This window comes from Arachis hypogaea, chromosome 12 (assembly GCF_003086295.3).
Source record: "Arachis hypogaea cultivar Tifrunner chromosome 12, arahy.Tifrunner.gnm2.J5K5, whole genome shotgun sequence".
Lineage (NCBI taxonomy): Eukaryota > Viridiplantae > Streptophyta > Magnoliopsida > Fabales > Fabaceae > Arachis > Arachis hypogaea.
In genome coordinates this window covers 49,978,215-49,997,934 of record NC_092047.1, presented here as the reverse complement: position 1 = coordinate 49,997,934, position 19,720 = coordinate 49,978,215, and the positions used below count along the sequence as shown (strand labels likewise).

The 19,720-nt window shown below is 38.5% G+C and overlaps 1 non-coding gene across 1 annotated transcript; it reads right to left on the bottom strand.

The window, feature by feature from the left end:
• Positions 1-5,464: 5,464 nt before the first annotated feature.
• Positions 5,465-5,572, bottom strand: LOC112730865 (small nucleolar RNA R71). Its single transcript, XR_003166669.1, has one exon. It is a non-coding gene; the product is annotated as a small nucleolar RNA R71 (small nucleolar RNA).
• Between the last annotated feature and the right edge of the window lie 14,148 nt (positions 5,573-19,720).

The following is a 19,720-nucleotide window of genomic DNA, read 5'->3' as shown; positions in this document are numbered from 1 at the left end:
ATGATAGCTCCAGCAGTGGCCAAGAATGGTCTTCGCAGGATGATAGAGGCCTTGGCTCCCTCTTTCATATCCAACACTACAAAGTCTGCTGGAAAGATAAAATCTCCTACCTTCACCAGCAAGTCCTTTACTATGCCGTGAGGAAACTTGAATGATCGATCTGCCAGTTGTAGGGCCATTTTTGTTAGCTTGGCCTCTTCAATCCTCATTTTTTTCATCATAGCTACGGACATCAGATTTATGCTGGCTCCTAAATCACATAGGGCCTTTTCCACTGTGATTTCCCCTATAATACAAGGAATTTGGAAACTCCCAGGATCCTTCAATTTCTGGGGTAGCTTGTGCTGAATGATGGCACTATATTCTTCGGTTAGTATCACAGTCTCGTTGCTCTTCCAGCTTCTCTTCTTGGTCATTAATTCCTTCAAGAACTTGGCATAGAGCGGCATTTGCTCTATTACTTCAGCAAAGGGTATGTTAATCTGTAGTTTCTTGAAGATTTCCAAAAATCTTGAGAATTAGTTGTCATCCCCCTTCTTTTTTAATTGCTGAGGGTATGGAGCTTTTGGAACGTCTGGCTTCAGCATTTCTCCTTTTTGATGTGAATTGGGAGTGGGAACTTGGACTTCATCTTGTTCCTCTTCCCCTTCATTTGAGTTCTTCTCTTGTGGTTTCTTGGAAGTTTCCTTCAATTCCTTCCCACTTCTGACGGTGATAGCCTGACATTCCTCCCTTGGGTTTGAATCAGTGCTGCTGCAAAGGTTATGGCCAGGAATTTGCTTAAATAAGTAGCCAATTTGTGTCTCAAGTTTCTTGATGGCAACATCTTGATTCTGCATATTGGACCGCACTTCCTCTCAGAATATTTTACTGTCTTGAACTTCTTTGCATATACGTTCAAGTAGAGTCTCAATCCTTGAGAGTCTATCTTTGGATGATGGTGAGTTGAGATTGGAGGGGTGAGAAGGGCCATTTTGGTTTTGATATAGATATTGAGAGGTGTTGTTAGGTGGGTGCTGATATGATCTCTATGTGGAATGTTGGTGAGCTGCATTATTGTTGGGGTTGTGACGTCTCTGATCTTGGCCTTGATCTTGTTGATTTCCCCACCCAAAGTTTGGGTGGTTCCTCCAACCAGGGTTATAAGTTTTGGAGTATGGATCATGGGTCTGCCTAGGTGAGTTCCCAATATAGTTGGCTTGTTCCTGATCATCCTCTGCCTCTGCATTCACTCCTTCTTGAGCTGTTGATGAGGCAGTGATTGCTGCTACTTGGTTCCTGATGAGCGGATAATTTATATGCTTTTTGGCATTGTTTTTAGTATTTTTAGGATCTAGTTACTTTTAGGGATGTTTTCATTAGTTTTTATGTTAAATTCACATTTCTAGATTTTACTATGAGTTTGTGTGTTTTTCTGTGATTTCAGGTATTTTCTGGCTGAAATTGAGGGACTTGAGCAAAAATCAGATTCAGAGGTTGAAGAAGGACAGCTGATGCTGTTGGATTTTGACCTCCCTGCACTCAAAGTGGATTTTCTGGAGCTACAAAATTCAAAATGGCGTGCTTCCAATTGCGTTGAAAAGTAGACATCCAGGGCTTTCCAGCAATATATAATAGTCCATACTTTGGCCGAGTTTAGATGACGTAAATGGGCGTTGAACGCCAGTTCTATGCTGCAGTCTGGAGTTAAACGCCAGAAACACGTTACATGCCAGAGTTGAACGCCAGAAACACGTTACAACCCGGCGTTCAACTCCAGAAAGAGCCTCTGCCCGTGTAACATTCAAGCTCAACCCAAGCACACACCAAGTGGGCCCCGGAAGTGGATTTATACATCAATTACTTACTTCTGTAAACCCTAGTAGCTAGTTTATTATAAATAGAACTTTTTACTATTGTATTAGACATCTTGGGAACATCTTTGGATTATCTTTTGATCTATTGATCACGTTTGGGGGCTGGCCATTCGGCCATGCCTGGACCTTCATTACTTATGTATTTTCAACGGTAGAGTTTCTGCACTCCATAGATTAAGGTGTGGAGCTCTGCTGTTCCTCAAAGATTAATGCAAAGTACTACTGTTTTCTATTCAATTCATCTTATTTCGCTTCTAAAATATTCATTCGCACTTCAACCTGAATGTGATGAACGTGACAATCATCATCATTCCCTATGAACGCGTGCCTGACAACCACTTCTGTTCTACATTAGATTGAATGAATATCTCTTAGATCTCTTAATCAGAATCTTCGTGGTATAAGCTAGATTGATGGCGGCATTCATGAGAGTTCGGAAAGTCTAAACCTTGTCCGTGGTATTCCGAGTAGGACTCTGGGATTGAATGACTGTGACGAGCTCCAAACTCGCGAGTGCTGGGCGTAGTGATAGACGCAAAAAGGATAGTAAATTCTATTCCAGTATGATCGAGAACCTCCAAGATGATTAGCCATGCAGTGACAGCGCATCAGACCATTTTCACAGAGAGGAATAGGATGCAACCAACGACAAGGGTGATGCCTCCAGACGATTAGCCGTGCTGTGACAGAGCATTTGGACCATTTTCCCGAGAGGATTGAAAGTAGCCATTGGCATCGGTGACATCCATACACAAAGCCAGCCATAGAAAGGAGTAAGACTGATTGGATGAAGACAGCAGGAAAGCAGAGGTTCAGAGGAATGAATGCATCTCCATATGCTTATCTGAAATTCTCACCAATGATTTACATAAGTATTTCTATCCTTATTTTAGTATTAATTTTGAAAACTCCATAACTATTTTATATCCGCCTGACTGAGATTTACAAGGTGACCATAGCTTGCTTCATACCAACAATCTCCGTGGGATCGACCCTTACTCACGTAAGGTTTATTACTTGGACGACCCAGTGCACTTGCTGGTTAGTTATGCGAAGTTGTGAAGATATGTTTAGACCATGGTTCTGTGCATCCATTTTTGGTGCCATCGCCAGGGAATCAATTTCGAACAATAATTCACAACCTGAGTAACAATTTCGCATACCAAGTTTTTGGCGCCGTTGCCGGGGATTGTTCGAGTTTGGACAACTGACGGTACATCTTGTTGCTCAGATTAGGTAATTTTCTTATTGTTTTATTTTCAAAAATTTTTCAAAAACCTTTCAAAAATTTCTCATTTGTTTTCGAAAAAAAAATTTTAAAATAAAAATGTTTTCAAAAATATATTTTTCTTCAGAATTTTTAAGAATGAATTCTAGAGTTTCATGAAGCATGTTGAAGCATGCTGGCTATAAATCCATGTCTAAATTCTTTTGGACAGAGGTTTTGGCTTAAAAATTGAATGAATTACACTCATATTTTTACTAAAGCTTGGCTGGCTATTAAGCCATACCTGACCCTTTGATTGGAGCTTTAGACTAAAGAGCATAAGATTCCTGGAATTCATATTAAAAATTTTGGAATCCTTATTTTTCTTTCTCAAATGATTTTCAAAAAATATAAAATAAAAAAAATTTAATAAAATCATAAAAATTAAAAATATTTTGTGTTTCTTGTTTGAGTCTTGAGTCAATTGTAAGTTTGGTGTCAATTGCATACTCATCTTGCATTTTTCGAAAATTGCATTCATGCATTGCATTCATCATAATCTTCAAGTTGTTCTTGATAACCCTTCTTGATTGATCTTCATATTATATGGTTTTGTGTTGCATGTTGTTTTTCATATGCATTCTTGCATTCATAGTGTCTATACATTAAAGATTTCTAAGTTTGGTGTCTTGCATGTTTTCTTTGCATCAAAAATTTTTTCAAAAATAAGTTCTTGGTGTTCATCTTGACATTCAAAGTGTTCTTGGTGTTCATCTTGACATTCATAGTATTCTTGCATGCATTCATTGTTTTGATCCAAAATTTTCATGCATTGCATCATTTTCATGTTTTTCTCTTTCATCATTAAAAATTCAAAAATTAAAAAAATATCTTTCCCTTTTTCTTCTCATAAATTCGAAAATTTGAGTTGACTTTTTCAAAACTTTTTAAAATTTAGTTGTTTCTTATGAGTCAAATCAAATTTTCAATTTAAAAATCTTATCTTTTTCAAAATCTTTTTCAAAAAAAATCAAATCTTTTTCATTTTTCTTATTTATTTTCGAAAATTTTAAAAAATATTTTTCAAAAAAATCTTTTCTTAATCTTATATCATAATTTTCGAAAATAACATCATCAATTAATGTTTTGGATTCAAAAATTTCAAGTTTGTTACTTGCTTGTTAAGAAAGATTCAAACTTTAAGTTCTAGAATCATATCTTGTGATTTCTTGTGAATCAAGTCATTAATTGTGATTTTAAAAATCAAATCTTTTTCAAAATTAATTTCAATCATATCTTTTCAAAAATATCTTTCTATCTTATCTTTTTCAAAATCATATCTTTTTAATCATATCTTTTTAAAAATCATATCTTTTTCAAAAATTTGATTTTAAAATATCTTCTCTAACTTCTTATCTTCTTGTCTTTTCAAAATTGATTTTCAATTTTGTTTCAACTAACTAACTAACTTCTTGTTTGTTTCTTATCTTTTTCAAAACTACCTAACTAACTCTCTCTCTCTCTCTCTCTCTAATTTTCGAAAATCCCTCCCTTCTTTTTCAAAATTTCTTTTTAATTAACTAATTATTTTAATTTTTGATTTTAGTTTTCGAAAATTACTAACCTTTTTCAAAAACAATTTTCGAAAATCACTAACTCATTTTCAAAAATAATTTTCAAAAATTCTCCTTCTATTTATTTATTCATTTACTAACATCTCTTCCCCACTCACCAAAAATCCGAACCCTCCCTCTCTCTCTGAGTTCAGATTTTCTCTTCTTCTTTTCTTCTACTCTTCCTTTCTTCCACTCACCTAAAGGGAACTTCTATACCTGGGTAAAAAGGATCCCTATTATTATTATTTTTCTGTTCCCTCTTTTTATATGAGCAGGAGCAAGGACAAGAATATTCTTGTTGAAGCAGATCCAGAACCTGAAAGGACTCTGAAGAGAAAACTAAGAGAAGCTAAATTACAACAAAAATTTTCGAACAAAAAGAGGAGATGGCAGCCGAAAATAATAATAATAATGCAAGGAGGATGCTTGGTGACTTTACTGCACCTAATTCCAATTTACATGGAAGAAGCATCTCCATCCCTACCATTGGAGCAAACAATTTTGAGCTGAAACCTCAATTAGTTTCTCTGATGCAGCAGAACTGCAAGTTTCATGGACTTCCATCTGAAGATCCTTTTCAGTTCTTAACTGAATTCTTGCAGATCTGTGATACTGTTAAGACTAATGGAGTAGATCCTGAAGTCTACAGGCTCATGCTTTTCCCCTTTGCTGTAAGAGACAGAGCTAGACTGTGGTTGGACTCTCAACCCAAAGATAGCCTGAACTCTTGGGATAAGCTGGTCACGACTTTCTTAGCCAAGTTCTTTCCTCCTCAAAAGCTTAGTAAGCTTAGAGTGGATGTTCAAACCTTCAGACAGAAAGAAGGTGAATCCCTCTATGAAGCTTGGGAGAGATACAAGCAACTGACCAAAAAGTGTCCTTCTGACATGCTTTCAGAATGAACCATCCTGGATATATTCTATGATGGTCTGTCTGAATTAGTTAAGATGTCATTGGATACTTCTGCAGGTGGATCCATTCACCTAAAGAAAACGCCTACAGAAGCTCAAGAACTTATTGACATGGTTGCTAATAACCAGTTCATGTACACTTCTGAGAGAAATCCTGTGAGTAATGGGATGCCTCAGAAGAAGGGAGTTCTTGAAATTGATACTCTGAATGCCATATTGGCTCAGAACAAACTATTGACTCAGCAGGTCAATATGATTTCTCAGAGTCTGAATGGAATGCAAGCTGCACCCAACAGTACTCAAGAGGCACCTCCTGAAGAAGAGGCTTATGATCCTGAGAACCCTGCAATAGCAGAGGTAAATTACTTAGGTGAACCTTATGGAAACACCTATAACTCATCATGGAGAAATCATCCAAATTTCTCATGGAAGGATCAACAAAAGCCTCAACAAGGCTTTAATAATGGTGGAAGAAATAGGTTTAACAATAGTAAACCTTTTCCATCCTCTACTCAGCAACAGACAGAGAATTCTGAACAAAATGCTTCTAATTTAGCAAACTTAGTCTCTGATTTGTTTAAAGCCACTGTAAGTTTCATGAATAAAACAAGGTCCTCCATTAGAAATTTGGAGGCACAAGTGGGCCAGCTGAGTAAAAAGGATCACTGAAATCCCTCCTAGTACTCTCCCAAGTAATACAGAGGAAAATCCAAAAGGAGAGTGCAAGGCCATTGATATAACCATCATAGCCGAATCCAAAGAGGAAGGGGAGGACGTGAATCCCAAGGAGGAAGACCTCCTGGGACGTCCAGTGATCAATAAGGAGCTTCCCTCTGAGGAACCAAAGGAATCTGAGGCTCATCTAGAGACCATAGAGATTCCATTAAACCTCCTTACGCCCTTCATGAGCTCTGATGAGTATTCTTCTTCTGAAGAGAAGGAGGATATTACTGAAGAGCAAGTTGCCAAGTTCCTTGGTGCAATCATGAAGCTGAATGCCAATTCATTTGGTAATGAGACTTGGGGAGATGAACCTCCCCTGTTTACCAATGAATTAAATGCATTGGGTCAACTGAGATTGCCTAAGAAGAAACAGGATCCTGGAAAGTTCCTAATACCTTGTACCATAGGCACCGTGACTTTTGAGAAGGCTCTATGTGACCTTGGGTCAGGGATAAATCTCATGCTACTCTCTGTAATAGAGAAGCTGGGAATCTTTGAGGTACAAGCTGCTAGAATCTCATTAGAGATGGCAGATAACTCAAGAAAAGAGGCTTATGGACAAGTAGAGGACATGTTAGTAAAGGTTGAAGGCCTTTACATCCCTGTTGATTTCATAATCCTAGATACTAGGAAGGATGAGGATGAATTCATCATCCTTGGAAGACCCTTCCTAGCCACAGCAAGAGCTGTGATTGATGTTGACAGAGGTGAACTAGTCCTTCAAGTGAATGAGGACTCCCTTGTGTTTCAAACTCAAGGTTATCCTTCTGTGAACATGGAAAAGAGGCACAGTAAACTTCTCTCAAAACAGAGTCAACCAGAGCCCCCACAGTCAAACTCTAAGTTTGGTGTTGGGAGGCCACAACCAAACTCTAAGTTTGGTGTTGAACTCCCATATCCAAACTCTAAGTTTGGTGTTGGGGAGTCTCAACAATGCTCTGAACATCTGTGAGGCTCCATGAGAGCCCACTGTCAAGCTATTGACATTAAAGAAGCACTTGTTGGGAGGCAACCCAATGTTTATTTATCTAATTTTATTTTTGTTTTTCATGTTTTCTTAGGTTCATGATCATGTGGAGTCACAAAATAAACGAAAAATTTAGAAACAGAATCGAAAACAGCGGAAGAAAAATCACACCCTGGAGGAAGCACCTGCCTGGCGTTCAACGCCAGAACAGAGCATGGTTCTGGCGCTGAACGCCCAAAATGGGCACCAACCTGGCGCTGAACGCCCAGAGTTGTGTGCAAGGGCATTTTACATGCCTAATTTGGTGCAAGGTTGTAAATCCTTGAACACCTCAGGATCTGTGGACCCCACAGGATCCCCACCTACCTCCACTCACTCTCTTCTCTCTTCTCAATCATCCTCTATTCCCAATAAACACTCTTCCCCATAAACCTACCCAATAAAGTCCACCTACCTTCAAAATTCAAATCAATTTCCCACCCAAACCCACCCATATGGCCGAATCTTAACCCCCTCCCTTCCCTATATAAAGCCTTCCATTCTTCCTCATTTTCACACAACACAACCCTCTCTTCTCTTCTTGGCCGAAACACACCTCCCCCCTCTTCTCCATCTTTTCTTCTTCTTCTTCATCTAATTCTTTATTTTCTTGCTCGAGGGCGAGCAATATTCTAAGTTTGGTGTGGTAAAAGCATAAGCTTTTTGTTTTTCCATTACCATTGATGGCACCTAAGACCGGAGAATCCTCTAGAAAAGGGAAAAGGAAGACAAAAACTTCCACCTCCGAGTCATGGGAGATGGAAAGATTCATCTCCAAAGCTCATCAAGACCACTTCTATGATGTTATGGCCAAGAAGAAGGTGATCCCCGAGGTCCCTTTCAAACTCAAAAGAAATGAGTATCCGGAGATCCGACATGAAATTCAAAGAAAAGGTTGGGAAGTTCTAACAAATCCCATCCAACAAGTCGGCATCCTAATGGTTCAAGAGTTCTATGCCAATGCATGGATCACCAAGAACCATGATCAAAGTAAGAACCCGGATCCAAAGAACTATATTACAATAGTTCGGGGGAAATACTTGGATTTTAGTCCGGAAAATGTGAGGTTGGCGTTTAACTTGCCTATGATGCAAGGAGATGAACGCCCCTACACTAGAAGGGTCAACTTTAATCAAAGGTTGGACCAAGTCCTCATGGACATATGTGTGGAAGGAGCTCAATGGAAGATTGAATCCAAAGGCAAGCCGGTTCAACTAAGAAGATTGAACCTCAAGCCTGTGGCTAGAGGATGGTTGGAGTTCATCCAACGCTCCATCATCCCCACTAGCAACCGATCTGAAGTTACTGTGGATCGGGCCATCATGATCCATAGCATCATGATTGGAGAAGAAGTAGAGGTTCATGAAGTCATCTCCCTTGAACTCTACAAAATAGCCGAAAAGCCCTCTCTTGGGGCAAGGCTAGCTTTTCCTCATCTTATCTGCCATCTATGTTACTCAGCTGGAGCTTCCATAGAAGGAGACATTCACATTGAGAAAGAGAAGCCCATCACTAAGAAAAAGATGGAGCAAGCAAGAGAGCCCATTCATGGAGCTCAAGAGGCGCAGGAAGCTCATCACCATGAGATCCCGGAGATGCCTCATATGCATTTTCCTCCATAAAACTATTGGAAGCAAATCAACACCTCCCTAGGAGAATTAAGTTCCAACATGGGACAACTAAGGGTGGAATATCAAGAGCACTCCATCATCCTTCATGAAATAAGAGAAGATCAAAAAGCAATGAGGGAGGAGCAACAAAGACAAGGAAGAGATATAGAAGAGCTCAAGGACATCATTGGTTCCTCAAGAAGGAAATGCCACCATCACTAAGGTGGACTCATTCCTTGTTCTTACTTTCTCTGTTTTTCGTTTTCTCTATGTTAAGTGCTTATCTATGTTTGTGTCTTCATTACATGATCATTAGTAGTTAGTAACTTTGTCTTAAAGTTATGAATGTCCTATGAATCCATCACCTCTCTTAAATGAAAAATGTTTTAATTCAAAAGAACAAGAAGTACATGAGTTTTGAATTTATCCTTGAACTTAGTTTAATTATATTGATGTGGTGACAATGCTTCTTGTTTTCTGAATGTATGCTTGAACAGTGCATATGTCTTTTGAAGTTGTTGTTTAAGAATGTTAAATATGTTGGCTCTTGAAAGAATGATGACTAGGAGACATGTTATTTGATAATCTGAAAAATCATAAAAATGATTCTTGAAGCAAGAAAAAGCAGCAAAGAACAAAGCTTGCAGAAAAAAAAAGGCAAAAAAAAAAAGCAAGCAGAAAAAGCCAAAAGCTCTTAAAACCAAGAGGCAAGAGCAAAAAGCCAATAACCCTTAAAACCAAAAGGCAAGGGCAAATAAAAAGGATCCCAAGGCTTTGAGCATCAGTGGATAGGAGGGCCTAAAGGAATAAAATCCTGGTCTAAGCGGCTAAACCGAGCTGTCCCTAACCATGTGCTTGTGGCGTGTAGGTGTCAAGTGAAAACTTGAGACTGAGCGGTTAAAGTCAAGGTCCAAAGCAAAAAAAAAAGAGTGTGCTTAAGAACCCTGGACACCTCTAATTGGGGACTTTAGCAAAGCTGAGTCACAATCTGAAAAGGTTCACCCAATTATGTGTCTGTGGCATTTATGTATCCGGCAGTAATACTGGAAAACAAAGTGCTTAGGGCCACGGCCAAGACTCATAAAATAGCTGTGTTCAAGAATCATCATACTAAACTAGGAGAGTCAATAACACTATCTAAACTCTGAGTTCCTATAGAAGCCAATCATTCTGAACTTCAATGGATAAAGTGAGATGCCAAAACTATTCAAGAGGCAAAAAGCTACAAGTCCCGCTCATTTGATTGAAGCTATGTTTCATTGATAGTTTGGAATTTATAGTATATTCTCTTCTTTTTATCCTAATTGATTTTCAGTTGCTTGGGGACAAGCAACAATTTAAGTTTGGTGTTGTGATGAGCGGATAATTTATACGCTTTTTGGCATTGTTTTTAGTATGTTTTTAGTAGGATCTAGTTACTTTTAGGGATGTTTTCATTAGTTTTTATGTTAAATTCACATTTCTGGACTTTACTATGAGTTTGTGTGTTTTTCTGTGATTTCAGGTATTTTCTGGCTGAAATTGAGGGACTTGAGCAAAAATCAGATTCAGAGGTTGAAGAAAGACTGCTGATGCTGTTGGATTCTGACCTCCCTGCACTCAAAGTGGATTTTCTGGAGCTACATAATCAAAATGGCGCGCTTTCAATTGCGTTGGAAAGTAGACATCCAGGGATTTCCAGCAATATATAATAGTCCATACTTTGGCCGAGTTTAGACGATGTAAATGGGCGTTGAACGCCAGTTCTACGCTGCAGTCTGGAGTTAAACGCCAGAAACACGTTACAAGCCAGAGTTGAACGCCAGAAACACGTTACAACCTGGCGTTCAACTCCAGAAAGAGCCTCTGCACGTGTAACATTCAAGCTCAACCCAAGCACACACCAAGTGGGCCCCGGAAGTGGATTTATGCATCAATTACTTACTTCTGTAAACCCTAGTAGCTAGTTTATTATAAATAAAACTTTTTACTATTGTATTAGACATCTTGGGAACATCTTTCGATTATCTTTTGATCTATTGATCACGTTTGGAGGCTGGCCATTCGGCCATGCCTGGACCTTCATTACTTATGTATTTCAACGGTAGAGTTTCTGCACTCCATAGATTAAGGTGTGGAGCTTTGCTGTTCCTCAAAGATTAATACAAAGTACTACTGTTTTCTATTCAATTCATCTTATTTCGCTTCTAAAATATTCATTCGCACTTCAACCTGAATGTGATGAACGTGACAATCATCATCATTCCCTATGAATGCGTGCCTGACAACCACTTCCGTTCTACATTAGATTGAATGAGTATCTCTTAGATCTCTTAATCAGAATCTTCGTGGTATAAGCTAGATTGATGGCGGCATTCATGAGAGTCCGGAAAGTCTAAACCTTGTCCGTGGTATTCCGAGCAGGACTCTGGGATTGAATGACTGTGATGAACTCCAAACTCGCGAGTGCTGGGCATAGTGACAGACGCAAAAGGATAGTAAATTCTATTCCAGTATGATTGAGAACCTCCAAGATGATTAGCCATGCAGTGATAGCGCATCTGGACTATTTTCCCGAGAGGATTGAAAGTAGCCATTGGCACCGGTGACATCCTTACACAAAGCCAGCCATAGAAAGGAGTAAGACTGATTGGATGAAGACAGCAAGAAAGCAGAGGTTCAGAGGAATGAATGCATCTCCATACGCTTATCTGAAATTCTCACCAATGATTTACATAAGTATTTCTATCCTTATTTTAGTATTAATTTCGAAAGCTCCATAACTATTTTATATCCGCCTGACTGAGATTTACAAGGTGACCATAGCTTGCTTCATACCAACAATCTCCGTGGGATCGACCCTTACTCACGTAAGGTTTATTACTTGGACGACCCAGTGCACTTGCTGGTTAGTTATGCGAAGTTTTGAAGATATGTTTAGACCATGGTTCTGTGCATCCGTTTTTGGTGCCATCGTCAGGATGAACACCATTAGACTTCACAGTATCACATATCCTCAGGAAGGTGGTTAGATATTGATTGGGGTCTTCTTGGACACTTCCTCCAAATGAACAGTTGTTCTGAACAAGGGTGATGAGCTGTGGCTTTAGTTCAAAGTTATTGGTATGTATGGTTGGCTTTTGGATGCTACTTCCACAGTTTCCTAGGTTTGGATTGATGTAAGAGCCTAGAACTCTTCTCTCTTGTCCAGCATGATGCACTGGACCTTCTCTGCCATGGTTGTGAGCCTCTTCTTCATGATGGTTCTCCATATTCTCATCCATGTCTGGTTCAAAATACTCCTCCTCTTCCTCAGCACTAACAACTCTCTTTCCTCTTGCTTCCCTCCTTAGTCTAAGGAAGGTCCTCTCAGGTTCAGAATCAAAGGAAGTTGAAGCCCCGCTTCTTCTACCTATCACACAACCAACGAGGCACAAGCAAGAAGGAGATAAATGCAGGAAGTATTCTTGTCAAAAATGCTGTTAGTGTGAGTGATGCAATATATCAAATAGTTAGTGGGTTATGGAACTGAATTGTAACAAATAAGAGAATACCACAAACGGGTAAGGGATAAAGGAAAGAAGATAACTAAAACTGAAAGTAAATCACTCAAACAGAATTTAAACAAAACAAAAGAAAAATGCTCAATCTAGTTATCCACCAATTTAATCATTGTTGATACAAAATCAATCCCCGGCAACGGCGCCATAAACTTGATGCACGGAAACTTGTCTCTCAACAAAATTTCCTTCGGCAAGTATACCGAATTATCGTCAAGTAAAAACTCACAATAGAGTGAGGTCGAATACCACAGGGATTGATTGGTCAATCAACTTTAATAAGAGGAATGTTCTAGTTGAGCTACGCAGAAATTGAGTTGATATTTGCAGAAACATAAATGGTGGAAAAGTAAATAACAGAAAGTGTAAAGGATGGAAATAAAGAGCAAAATGTAAATGGCGGAAAGTAAATTGAAGAATCTTAAATGGGGATTTGGGGAAATGAACAGAAAAGTAAATGGCAGAAAGTAAAGAGAATGGGTAAGATTAGAAATGGAGGATTCATTGGGCTCAGGAGATGTTGTATTCTCCGGATCAAGTTCATTCTCATCTCTTCCTCAATCAATGCATTTATTGATCTCCTTGGCAATCATAAGTGATTGGATTCCAATTCCTTGATAATTCATCTCTCAAATCTTGATCAATAGCCAATTCCTTGGTCTAATTGCTCATGAGAAGAGATGGAGTATGGTCACTGATTATACCACATGTATTCCCAAATCAAAGTGTTGGTAGGATTATATGTCACTATATCCATCCAAACCCCAATTTGGTCCAACATGAGAAAGCATTTCTAGCATGATCTCTTCATTCCTCTTCCAAGGTTCCGAAGAGATCCAAGTATGAATAGCTTCTTTTCCAAGACAACTACCCAAGTGGATGAAGATTGAAAGCTTTCTAGTAAAATCAAGAGAAAAGAAAGAAGAAGAATAATGAAAACTATTATTGATCCATCAAATTACAACAGAGCTCCCTAACCCAATGAAAGGGGTTTAGTTATTCATAGCTCTGGGAATGGAAAGCGTAAATGAAAAGTACATTTTGAAAACTAAAACTAGAAGTTGCAGAGAAAGTAAAATATACAAAGTGTAGTTCTTCCAAATGCCAAAAGCTCCCTCACTAGTTCAAAAATACTCCTATATATACTACTCTTCTGATCTTCTAGTTGGCTCTTCAAGTCTTGGATATGGGCCTTTGGATTTTTAGTTGAAGCAGTTACAGTCTTCAGTGGGCTCAGCTTTGCTTGCAGAAAAAGTGAGTTGGGCATGGACGTTAGTTAGGACGTTAGTGGTGTTAACGTTAAGTGCAAATGTGGGTTCGAGAACGTTAGTGACGATTATCTTTTTTACTAACGTTCCAAGCCAAAAATGGTCCACGTTAACTTCAACGTTAGTGGCACTAATGTGACCACTAACGTTGCCTCTTGGTCCTTTGCAAACGTTATTGGTATTCACCTTTTCCAATAACGTTGCTTATTGCCCCTTTTTCCCACGTTAGAGTTCACGTTAGTATAACTAACGTGACCCTTAACGTGGGCATGCCTAAACTTCGAGAGCGTTAGTGACACTTACCTTTGTCACTAACGCTCCAAACGCCCCTCTTTCCCACGTTAGAGTTCACGTTAGTTAGATTAACGTGACCACTAACGTGGTGGTGATTGCCATCTCCAACGTTAGTGACAAAGGTGAGTGTCACTAACGTTGGTCCATCAATTATTCCTCCACGTTAGCTTCCACGTTAATGTAATTAATGTGGCAACTAACATGGGCAATAGTGGCTTAATCCAACGTTAGTGACAAAGGTGAGTGTCACTAACTTTGGCGATTCCTTGTTCCTTTCATGTTAGAGTTCACGTTAATGTACTTAACGTGACTCTTAACGTGGCCAAGTGTGCCCTTTTTCCAACGTTAGTGGTATTCACTTTTACCACTAACGTTGGAGCTTCCTTTCTCCTCCACGTTAGCTTCCACGTTATTGTAATTAACGTGGCAACTAACGTGAGCTATAATGGCTTTCGAAGGCGTTATTGGCGATCACTTTTCTCATTAACGTTGCAAGCTTATGCCCATTCCACGTTAGTGGTCACGTTAATTAGACTAACGTGGCTACTAACATGGTTCTTCCTTGCTTCCTTTGTCCTGAAATCAAGCAATTAAAGTGCATCAAAGCTTTATTCCAAGTCATGAGATCATGCATTATCTAATTTGTCATTCAATTCATGCATAATTCTCATGAAATCATGTAAAGTTCACAATGTTTGCTTGAATCAAGATGTAAGTGAATATCTACCCAAAACTTGCTTATTTACTAGAAAAATGCATGAAACTACCCTAAAACAGTAAAGAAAAGGTCAGTGAAACTGGCCAAAATGCCCTGGCATCAGAGTCAAAAACAATTACTCTGTTATGTGAGCCACTCTGTGGAGTCAGAATATGAGTAATAATTCTGTGCAGTATTAAGTTTTCGGGACCGAGGGCCTTGTGAGTAGGGATGGTGCCATCCAAGCCAGACAAGTTCTCACAGATTTGTTGCAGGGCAATCTTGTATATGACTCCAACCTGAGAGTCCCATTTTTCAGACATTTACGCTCTTGGTCCCTCATCAGTGTAGCCTAGGACAGCTCTGATCGTCTCCGAGCTCAGAGTCATATATACCCGCTTTACGTAGGAATGAATGGTACCATCGATTAGCCTCATATTAGTATAAAATTCTCGTACTAATTCAGGGTGAATGGGTTTCTGAATATGGAGCAGAGGGGTCCATTTCAGATTCTCAAATAGAGGAGAGAAGTTGATTCCTTTGACTGTAAGTGGGTCCAGATTCACCAAGTGTGAGACACACAAGTGACGTTTCTCCAATACTTCCTTGTGGAACTCATAGGAGGCACACGAATTGAATCTAGCAGGATCAAAGTGTGAATGAGGTTTGTTGAATTTATTTTTGAATTTCAATGATTCCAGATTGGCTAGTTCCCTCGTGTCATGTAACACAAAGCTTTTGGTCTTATGTGAACTCCGTCCAGGGGTTGCCTTCTTCGGTGGTGAGGGAGGCGGTGAGGTGTGAGACTCTTCTTCCTCTTCAACCACGGGTTCCTTCTTTTTTCTTGATGAAGTCTTTTTTGCTATCACTTTTCTCCTCATGGTGTCCGTTTGCTTGGATGATGGTGAGAGAAATGATGAAGATGTAGAATGAATGTGTATATGAGTGTGGGTTTGAGGGGTGGAGGATTTTTCGGAGAGAAGAATTCGTTCACTTTTCCTTGGAGCAATTTTCTTTTTCATGATATTAAAAATGGAGAAGTGGAGAGGGGAAGGTGAAGGGAGAACCGAAGTGAGTGAAGAGATGTGGGAGGTTAAGGAAGCATTAAATACTAATTGGAGAGAGAAGTAGGGTAGTTATTACCCATTATGGCACGGTTATTAACCAAGGGAAGTTTTTTTTTAAAAATAAAACTGAAGAATTAGCTCCTAGAATCAAGGGATGAGGGAAGGATAAAAGATTTTATTTGACAATAGCCTCTCCCCAATAAGATTTGATACAACAACTTAAAAAAATGTGATTAACACAAAGAGAAACTTAAAACAGGTTAGAGTAAGGTCAAAGTGATTTGGTGGGGCCCAACACAATTAACATTAGTTCAGTCTCCCCCTGAATTATGGCTCATTCCTCACGTCCCAAAAAATGTCTCCTGCCTTCCTACGAGACAAAACCAGACAGTGTCAAAAAAATTTCACAAATTATCAACAGAACTTAATTCTGTCATTCCCAAACTTTTTCTCAAAGAGCAGAATCTGTCTTCACACAAGGGTTTAGTAAAAATGTCTGCAAGTTGATCTTCAGATTTTACAAATTGAATATCAATAGTTCCCTTTTGCACATGTTCTCTAATAAAATGATATTTAATTTCAATGTGCTTTGTTCTTGAGTGCAGAACAGGATTTTTAGAAATGTTTATAGCACTCATATTGTCACAGAACAAGGGTATACTATTGATTTTTAATTTGTAATCTTCCAATTGAGTTTTCAACCAAATTAATTGTGAACAACATGCAGATGCAGAAATATATTCAGCTTCGGCTGTGGATAGAGCTACGGTGGCTTGTTTTTTGCTTGACCACATGTTGAGTGAGCTTCCAAGGAAGCAACACATGCTGGATGTACTTCTTCTATCCACTCTATCTCCCGTATAATCTGCATCACAAAACCCTATTGCACAAAAATTATCAGATTTTGGATACCATAAGCCATAATCACTAGTTCCCTTAATGTATCTAATGATGTGTTTAACGGCCGAAAGATGAGATTCTTTTGGGTGAGATTAAAATCTTGAACATACACCAACACTTTGTACAATATCCAGTCTAGAGGAGGTTAGATACATGAGTGAACCTATCATTCCTCTATACTTTGTTTCATCCACATCTTTACCATTATCATCCTTTTCAAGTTTAGTATTTTGATGCATTAGTGTTCCCATTGGTTTGGAATTTTCTAGGCCAAATTTCTTGATTAGTTCTTTTGCATACTTTCCTTGGTGAATGAAAGTGCCACTAGGAGTTTGTTTAATTTGGAGGCTAAGAAAGAATGTTAGCTCTCCCATTAAACTCATTTCAAACTCACTAGTCATGAGTTTTCCAAACTCTTCACACAAGGATTCATTGGCCGACCCAAACACAATGTCATCCACATAAACTTGAACTAAGAGAATATCATCATTAGATGCTTTTATAAATAAAGTAGTGTCGATGGTACCCCTTTGAAATTGATTTTCCAACAAGAAGGCACTAAACCTTTCATACCAAGCTCTTGGAGCTTGTCTAAGGGCATAAAGAGCCTTTGAAAGTTTGAAAATATGGTTTGGAAATTCGTTATCTTTAAAACCGGGGGGTTGTGCCACAAACACTTCTCTATCAATAAAGTCATTAAGGAAAACACATTTGACATTCATTTGAAACATTTTAAAACCTTTATGGGCAGCATAGGCAAGAAGCAACCTAATGGCTTCTATTCTTGCTACCGGAGTAAAAGACTCATCAAAATATATACCCTCTTCTTGATCGTAACCTTGGGCCACTAATCTAGCCTTGTGACGAACAACTTTTCCATCCTCACCAAATTTATTTTTGAAAATCCACTTATTACCTGTTACCTTCTTACCATCCGGATGAGGTACTAGTATCCAAACCTCATTCTTGTCGAATTAAGCTAGCTCTTCTTGCATGGCTTTGACCCATGATGGATCTTCAAGAGCTTACTTTACATTGTTGGGCTCTATTTGTGACAAGAGGGCAAAATTGCTTAGTTCGGATTGCCTTTTGGTTGAGGATCTTGTTGTTACACCTTGAGAGGGATCACCAATGATAAAGTCATGGGGATAACCCCTCATGTACTTCCATTCTCTTGGCTTTTGGAGTGGTGTTGAGCTTTGATGAGCTTCTGTGGGTTGTTCTATTCCAGATTCTGTTGCTGGCTCTGGAGACAAAATGGAAATGTCTTCTCCATTCTAACGAGACAAAACTGGACAGACAGACTCTTCATTTTGAGCAGACTTGGGATTTTCTTCATTGGTTTCCTTGTTGACAGCATCTTCACAATCTGTATCATCTTCTATCACAGCACTAGGAATTGAATTAGAATCACAAAAAGAAACATGTATGGATTCCTCTATGGTCCTATGTTCTTTGAGGTAAATTCTATAGGCTTTGCTAGTGGTGAAGTATCCAACAAACATCCCCTCATAGGATTTTGGATCAAATTTACCAAGGGTTTCTTTATTGTTAAGTACAAAGCATTTGCATCCAAAAACATAAAAATACTTAAGATTTGGAGGGGTTCCTTTCCATAGCTCATAAGGTGTTTTCTTCAACACTTTTCTAATAATGGTCCTATTCAAAATGTAACAAGCTGTGTTCACAGCTTCAGCCCATAGAAATTTTGGAATCTCATTTTCACATAACATAGCCCTAGTCATTTCTTGAAGGCTTCTATTCCTTTCCTCAATCACCCCATTTTGTTGGGGGGTTCTAGGGCATGAAAAATTATGAGCAATTCCAAAATCATCACAAAATTTTTCAAAGTCTTGGTTTTCAAATTCTTTTCTGTGATCACTTCTCAAATGGGCAACTTTTAAATCTTTTTCATTTTAAATTCTTTTGCAAAGGGTTGAGAAAGCATGGAAAGCATCATTTTTATGAGCAAGGAAAAGTACCCAACCAAATCTAGAGTAATCATCTACCACTACTAGACCATAGTGTTTACCTCCTAAACTTTGAGTTCTTGTTGGACCAAAAAGATCAATGTGTAACATCTCTAAAGGTCTCTTGGTTGAAATTCCATCTTTTGGTTTAAAAGAGGATTTTACTTGTTTGCCTAGTTGGCAAGTATCACAAGTAAGATCCTTATCAAATTTGATATTTGGAATTCCTCTAACCAAATTTTTCTTGACTAGCTTAGAAATTTGGTACATGCTAGCATGACCCAATTTTCTATGCCATAGCCATTTTTCAGATTCAAGAGAGGTGAAACATGTTACTCTTTGATCTTTTAAGTCTTCAAGAGTCAATCCATACACATTATTGCACCTTTCAGCCTCAAACAAAATATCCCTAGATTTTTCACACATAACTAAGCATACATACTTTCTAAATATAACTTCATATCCTAAATCACACAATTGGCTTACACTAAGTAAATTATGTTTCAAACTGATGTGTATTTTTGTGGAAAAACGAATTTCTCCAAAACACACAAAACTAACCGGCAAGTGCACCGGGTCGCATCAAGTAATAATAACTCACAGGAGTGAGGTCGATCCCACAGGGATTGAAGGATTGAGCAATTTTAGTTTAGTGGTTGATTTAGTCAAGCGAATCAAGATTTGGTTGAGAGATTTGTGATTTGCAGAATTTAAATTGCATAGAAAGTAAAGGGAATGGGTAATTGGCATGAAATTAAAGAGAACTGAAATTTAAAGTGCTGAATCTTAAAGAACAAGAAATTAAATGGCAGAAACTTAGAACGCAAGAAATGTAAATTGCAGAATCTTAAAGTGCAAGAAATGTAAATGACTTGAATTGTAAAGGGAATTGGGAATTGGATTTGCAGAAATTAAACAAGGTAAAGTAAAATTGCAACAAGCAGAGAAGTAAAGGATGACTGGAATTGAACCGGATCTTAAAACAGAAATGTAAATGAGCTTGAAAGCAGTAAACAGAGAATTGAAAATGGGAAATCCGGATCTCAGGACCCAAGA